We start from the raw sequence: 7,260 nt of genomic DNA on the forward strand, positions 1-7,260 counted from the left end.
TGAGTTTTCTGTAATATTGTTCAAATTATATAAAAATTTGAAACAATCAATACCATTTTCCAACAAGGAAAATCTTTCATTTAATAAAATCAATGCTTGGTCGAGAACACAAAAGGAAAAATGAACTTCGTATGACATTTTAGGATCCAAAAGCAGTTCGTAACCGTAAGTAAGTTCGTCATCGAACTGTCTGCTTTTATTCCTACGCCGTAGCTGTGGCTGGTTCAAAAATGAGCTCCACATCCAGTTTCTCTGCAGTTTAATTTGTTATGGTAATAACAAAATTAAATTTGCTATCTGTCCGAAACCCAAGCAAGAACTGTTTTAACTTTTGTAAAGCATTTAACGCAGGCTACATATTCATTGTTTTTGATTGTAAAATTTTGCTAATGAAGTTAACTTTCATCAGAACTCCATACCATATCATATGTGGAGCAAATGATTGTAAATGTTGATATTTTATCTCCTTAACATCTAGCTTGATATTTGGAGTCAAGATCAAATTTATCTACATGTGTTATATCACATAAAGCATCATAAATTTCTGCCAAATTTTTGTACAATGGCTTTAAAGCATAAATTCTGCTGGACCGGTGGCTGCATGTCTGTACATGATTTTTTTATTTATGCAGATTGTATAAATCAATACGTAATGTACCTACTTACCTACCTTTGAAGTTGAGTTATATAGAGTGGCAAGGTCGGTAAATGGGTAAGTTTTGTATTCACCGGCGTAAAATTTTTGTAATAACTCTAGTGCGCGTCGCACACATTGCACACTTGGACCGCGGCCCTGACTAGAAATAAACAAACCAAGACACACTGAATGTTACTAGCAGCACTCCTGAATCATGATTTACAAAGTTTATACATTGTTTATACATTGAACGTAAAATCCTCAAGACATATCTATAAAGGTGTGCAGGAAAACGGATTATGGCGTAGACGCTATAATTTTGAGCCTTACCTCCTTTATATTGAGCAAGTGATAGTCCATTCTTTGACGGTTTTTGCGGTAAATGTTAAAGAACCGCTTGTATTGACTTGAAATTTGGCATACATATAGATAATATGTCAAAGAAAAAAAGTGATATTGTGCCGATGTGTGCTTTTGCTCTGGGGGTTGGTACCACCCCTTCTCGGGGGTGGAAATATTTAACCTCAAAATAACCTCGGAAAATGATAGATATTTCAATTCTGAGTAAAAAATTTTATATACGACTTTTTCGGTAAATTGATATTTAGCAAGTTATTCTCGATCGAAATTGATGATTTCCTACATGAAAAATGCATGTTTTTGAGTGGATTTTCAAAAATATCTCTAAAATTATGCATTTTTACGAAAAAGTCATAATAATCAAAAAGAAATCTATTAAATTAGTGAATGGAGTGGTGTTCTTTAAATTATTATAGTAATAACACAACCTAAGTTACAGCCTACTTAAAATCGGGGTTTTTTCGAATTAACCTTGAATCAAACATTTTATCATTAAATAACGCAAGAAATAGAGATTTTTAGAAAAAAATTATGCAGACATATTTTAAATATTTTACTGATACCTTTAAAAGGTGCTATGACAAAAGTGATCTGGATAAAAAAATGGCTGAGTTATTACAGAAACAAACCGATTATATCGTTGAAAAATCAAAAGAATAATTACTTAAATTGGTGAATTTTCCACAAAAATAAAAACTAACATTATTCCATACACAATTAAGTTTATTTATATCCTGACTACGCGTTCTGAGATTTTAACCAGTTTAAAGTGCTTAGGTTTGAAAAAAATTTCAATTTAGTATTAAATTATTTTTTGATATTTTATAAATGTTTTCCATTTTTTTAAAATTACTTGAAAACTAAAAGAAATCTGAAAAATATATATAAATACTAAAATGTAGTATTTTTTATACTAAAACTTATTCAGTTTTTTCAATGTCTCTATGGTAAACAGTGAGTGAGATATTTATATTTTAAGTTTGCACGTAAGTGTGAGAAGTAGTTTTCTAAGCTCTTTGAATCGCATGCTTTAAAAATCAAAGACCTCCAGAAAGTCCAGCTTCTGAATACTTTTAGCACTTACAATTCTCCACAAAATAAGCTTTGGAACAATGAAATATCTTGAAAATTACAGAAGTTATCGTTAAAAAACCATATTGAAACTTATGTCGAATACTTTTTAAGCGTTGATATAAGTATTTTTTTTTTCATGAAAAAGGCGCATCGTATGAAAAAAAGGGAAGATATATTTTCTATCATAAATTAAATAAGTAACTCAAAAATGCTTTTTAATTTGAAATACCTCAGTGGCGTACTATTTTTTTAAATTCAGACTAGTACCCGTATGCGCGCCAATGGTGAATATAAAATTCTTAATAGTAAGTCTGTCAATAAATGCGTAATAACTACCTCTTAAAACCCACCAAATTTCATTTGCATATCTCAACCCGTTTTAGAGCAATCAATAAATCTTTACTTTGTAAGAGAAATCTGAACACCCCGTATTTTGGAACTTCATTAGCTACGACTCTGGTTCTACTAGGTCTCCAAACTTCATACATACACAGATTTTTTCAGTTTTTCATAATCTATATTTCTGCTCGGAATATTTTTTCGATAAATACGTACTTTTTGAGTTATTTGCTGAAAACCGTCTAACAACGTGGTTCTTTTGTTAAAAAATGAACATATTCACTCACAAATAACTCGAAAAGTATTGACTTAGTGAAAAAACTTTATAGAACAAAAGTTGCTTAGAATTAGTCAGTTTATCCATTTTCGGACTTATTTTGGACCTATATTGTTTCACCCCCGAGAAGGAGTGAAACTCACCCCCAGGGCAAAAGTACACATCGGTACTATATCACTTTTTTTCCTTAACTTATTAGCTATGTGAATGCCAAATTTCATGTCAACCCAAGCGGTTGTTTAAAATTCACAGGTTTTGCAATATTTTACCGTGAGTGAATGATCTAATAAATCTATTTGTAGGGGTAATTTATAAGGATTGAAAATATTAAATATTTAATAAACTAAATTGCAAACATAAAATAAAGTTTAGATCACTACAAAATACATAATTACCTAATTTAAAGTTACAAAATATTTTTTATACAAATTCTTATTTAGAGGGTAGTTTTTAAAGGTATAAAAATAGTTATAAACTATAAACTACATTTCAATATGAGAAACAATAAAATTCCTATATTTAACATACTATTTAACGTGTCTACACATAATTTAGATTTAAATAACGCTTATATCGGCTGTTTTTAATTTTTGGTAAAAAAGGGTAGTTTTCACCCCTTGAAAATAAAAAGCTAGTCATTGTAGTCATATCACTTTTGAAGAGAAGGATAAGATGAGCTTATTTGCAAAATGTGTTCTAAATCGGAGCGGTTCTTTAGAATTTAGAGGTCTTGCAATATTTTACCGTTAACGAACGTACTATGAGCCTAGTATTGGTAGATCTATAAAAATAAGCAGGCTGCGGTGACTAGGTCACTTAGAGAGAATGAATGAGGAGGAGCTGTCGAAACACATTTATAGCCGGAGACCGGATGAAGTGCGGAGAAGAGGCAGGCAGATTAGGTGGAAGACGAGTTGCGATTGTTATGAGTGTGAAATTGGAAAACCAGACAAAGGTTAGGAAGGAATGGAAGCTGATTCTGGAACAGGCCAATGCCCAACATGGGTTGTAGAGCCAATGATGATGATGATACATTGTAAATCATGATTTGGGAGTGCTACTCGTAACATTCAACGTGTCTTGGTTTGTTTATTTCTAGCGCACCTTTATTCTGATTTTAGTATTGTTAGATGCGTCCATAATAAATAATAGTAATACAGTCACTGACAGTTTTCACCTCCGATTTCTTTGAACCTCCATTGATTTTCATGAAAATTGGTGAGTAGTTAGAGGATACCTCAAGAAACCAAAGTGACATGGTGTCAATTTGCGCTTTTACCCTGGGGGTGGATGCCACCCCTTCTCGAGGGTGGAAATTATTTTATAGAAAATAACCCCTGAAATCGATAGAGGGATCAATTTTATAAGGAAAATTTGTTATATAAAGTTATCAAAATTAATCAGTACCTACTATTTGAGTTATTCAAAAATTTTTATTTTTCGTGAAAAAATGTATGTTTTAAAGAGGTTTTTCATAATTATAATTATTAAAAAATCGAATAAATTCCTGACTTGAAAAACTTTTTATATTAATTCAAATCATAGAAATTGAGTGTAATTTGTTTTTCGGTGAAACGATGAAACGGTGAAAACGATACCTCAAGGGCGGATCCAGAGAGGGGGCTATGGGGGCCATGGCCCCCTCCGAGAATTTAAAAAAATATATAAATTTAAATATTTACTATTTACAGTTCAATGTTTCTAGTTGCAAAGGCATATTCCGTTTGCCACGTTCACAATGAATCAGGTTCAAAGTGCAAATTATTACTCTGTCATATTTGACGAAAGGACTGACACATCCCACGTAGAACAGCTTTCCCTAAATTTGAGATACATAGATACACAATAACAACATTCGTGAAGACTTTGTCAAGTTCATTGACGCTTACGAGAACATAAAAATAATTACTGAAAATCAAGAAAAAGGGAAAGAACAAGGCCTGATAAGAGAAGAATTGAAGACCTTGGGACCAGAAGGGGGCATGCCACCAAATAATATTTTGGAGAAAACATCATTTTAAACTTATTTTCAAATCCTGAAATCCAATTTTTAAAATTTTCTTGGTAGTAAGGCCCATAATCGTTTGGAAATATGATATTAAATATGTACACAGTAAAAGTAACACAAATGTATATTTAACGGTTTTTGAGTTTTTGAACATTTTTTGAAAAAATATGTGGCTTATCCCCTTTTGTATAAAAAATTATATTCTAAAATGTGAACATAAAATGCAACAATAAAATAATTCAGTTGTCAAAATTTTCAATATTTGAAAAGTCGTCCAAATGTTCAATGTCTTCCAGTGGTTCATTATTCTTAATATCTGGTAGAATCTGTTGGCAAGCACCAATTTCTGCCTACACTGTTTTTTGCAACCGCAAGGTGCACCTAATTTTTTTGGTTCTGTTTTCTTTCCTTTTGTATTTATATACATATTCGTAAACTAGATTTTTTTAGTCTTGCGCTCAATTTTTTATGTAGATAGATAGTTGGGTATCCTTGTGTCTCCATCGAGAACTCTGTGGGGTATAAACCTATTCATTTTCCTACAATAAAGTAGGTATTTTACTAAAAAGGGATAAGCCACAAAAAACCTTTAGAACAATCCTAATATTTTTAGGTTCGAAAAATATAACATAAGGGGACAAGCCACACATTTAATAAACTTACTGTTTCTGAGTTTATATTTTCCCAATCGCTGCTACTTCCGGATACTGTATAGTCTTTGTCATCTTCGCTTTTATTTAAAAACGGATCTTGGTCACTGTGTTCAGAATCAAGCTCAGAAAAGTCTATTTTCCGTTTACATGCACGGGATTGTTCCGCCGCCATGTTGATTACTACTGTGGCTTGTCTCCTTCTGTTGCAATATAAAGTAATGGTGACACAACGGGACTTAACTACAACGGCCCCATCTATAAGAAAACTGCTGAAATTTTCTGTTTGGGACATTAATATGATCTTAAAGTGTGCGATTTCTACTTTAACTCATTTTTGACGAAATTGTGGCTTGTCCCCTTCTGGTCCCAAGGTCTTCAATTGGGAAAAAAGCATTAAACTTGTTAAAAGCACTGCACTTGTATCCGAAGAAATAGGTAGAAATCTTTACTGACAGTTGTAGAGTAATGAGCTCTGAAACGGTCGGTGCAATACAAATAAAAAAGGTCGCAATAAATGCAGTTAGATGCAGTGGCGTATCTATGGAGAGGGAAAAAGAGGAAATTTTGCCCCCTAACAATGTCCAAAATTATAGAAAAAAAATTGTTGCACATAAAAATATATTAGCTGACATGCAACTCAAAGCACAGACAGACCAATTCGATTCAAAAAATACGCTAGTTAGTAAAATTAAGGGAACTTAATACATATAAGTTATTGTTTTTGTCTTTTATGTAGTTTGGGTTTATCTTTTTTATGTCTTTTGGTTGATGTTTCATTAGAATTTCCCCTCTAAGACAAATTTTTCCTCCCAAGCCAAATGTATAGATCCGCCACTGGTTAGATGTCCTTGCCTGAATCATATTTTAAACCATTCCCTTCCAACTCCTATTAATGTATCGTCCATCAGAAACACGGTGGGAACAATGAAGTCAATAATTTTTTAACATATCAACCAAGAGAACTGAAGTTTTAAAACTTGAACCCTGACAAAATTTAACAAGTTTATGCGTACAAGATGGGTTGAGCGCCATGAAAGCGTAATCCAGTTCAGATCTGGCATTTTACATATAACTGAAGCACTAACATATATCTCACATGAACATGGAAGGATCCAAGACTGGTACACTTGCATTAACGTTGCTTAATCTTTATGCACATCTGAGTTTCTACTCTAAATTCACAATCAAGATGCAATAGAAATAAACAAACCAAGACACGTTAAATGTTACTAGGAGCACTCCCAAATGCCCAAGTGCCTTAAAACTCACTATTTTAACCCTGATTTTTAAAAAATTTCCCCCAGACTCCCGGGTATCCCCCACCAAAAAAAAGTTTATGGCCCCTCCCGAAAATCGGTTCTGGATCCGCCCTTGCGATACCTTTTATAAAATATACCTACCTACTTACTGAACACTTTTCAGTATTCAAAAATACCTTCCATATGAGCTTTAGAAGTTGATAGTATCAAAATTAAGTAACTTATGATGAAAATAAGAGTGACTCTGGATTTTTTTTAGGAAAAAGTGAAAAATAAAACATACACCATTTCCACAAAAATAAAACTTACAGTAATTCCTATAAGACCTATTCCTATTTATTTTAGCATAAGTAATAAACTTAAAAATTTTGACCGGTTTAGAATGCATGTTTTTGAAAGAAAATATGATTTAAAAAATTAGAATTTTTCAAAGTTTCGTAAATTTCATTTTCTTTTAAAATAATAACTCCCCTCGATATACGTAAAAAATTATATATTAGAACGAAGTTTAAGTTTTTTTAACAAAGATTTAACTTTTTTATTTTTGTAGAATAAAAAATAACAGAATAAAAAATACATTTACTGCGAGAACCATGTAACCATAGTCCTTTAATCTTTTATCTTTTAAAAACAAGGGACTTAAAAGATTAATA

General features: G+C 31.9%; 1 protein-coding gene across 1 annotated transcript in view; it reads right to left on the reverse strand.

Moving 5' to 3' along the window:
• Window positions 1-7,260, reverse strand: part of LOC114334231 (dynein axonemal heavy chain 6) — a 226,424-nt gene that overhangs the window by 59,616 nt on the left and 159,548 nt on the right. The window lies entirely within an intron of this gene.

The sequence above is a fragment of the Diabrotica virgifera genome, chromosome 1 (assembly GCF_917563875.1).
Source record: "Diabrotica virgifera virgifera chromosome 1, PGI_DIABVI_V3a".
In the NCBI taxonomy this organism is placed as follows: Eukaryota; Metazoa; Arthropoda; class Insecta; order Coleoptera; family Chrysomelidae; genus Diabrotica; species Diabrotica virgifera.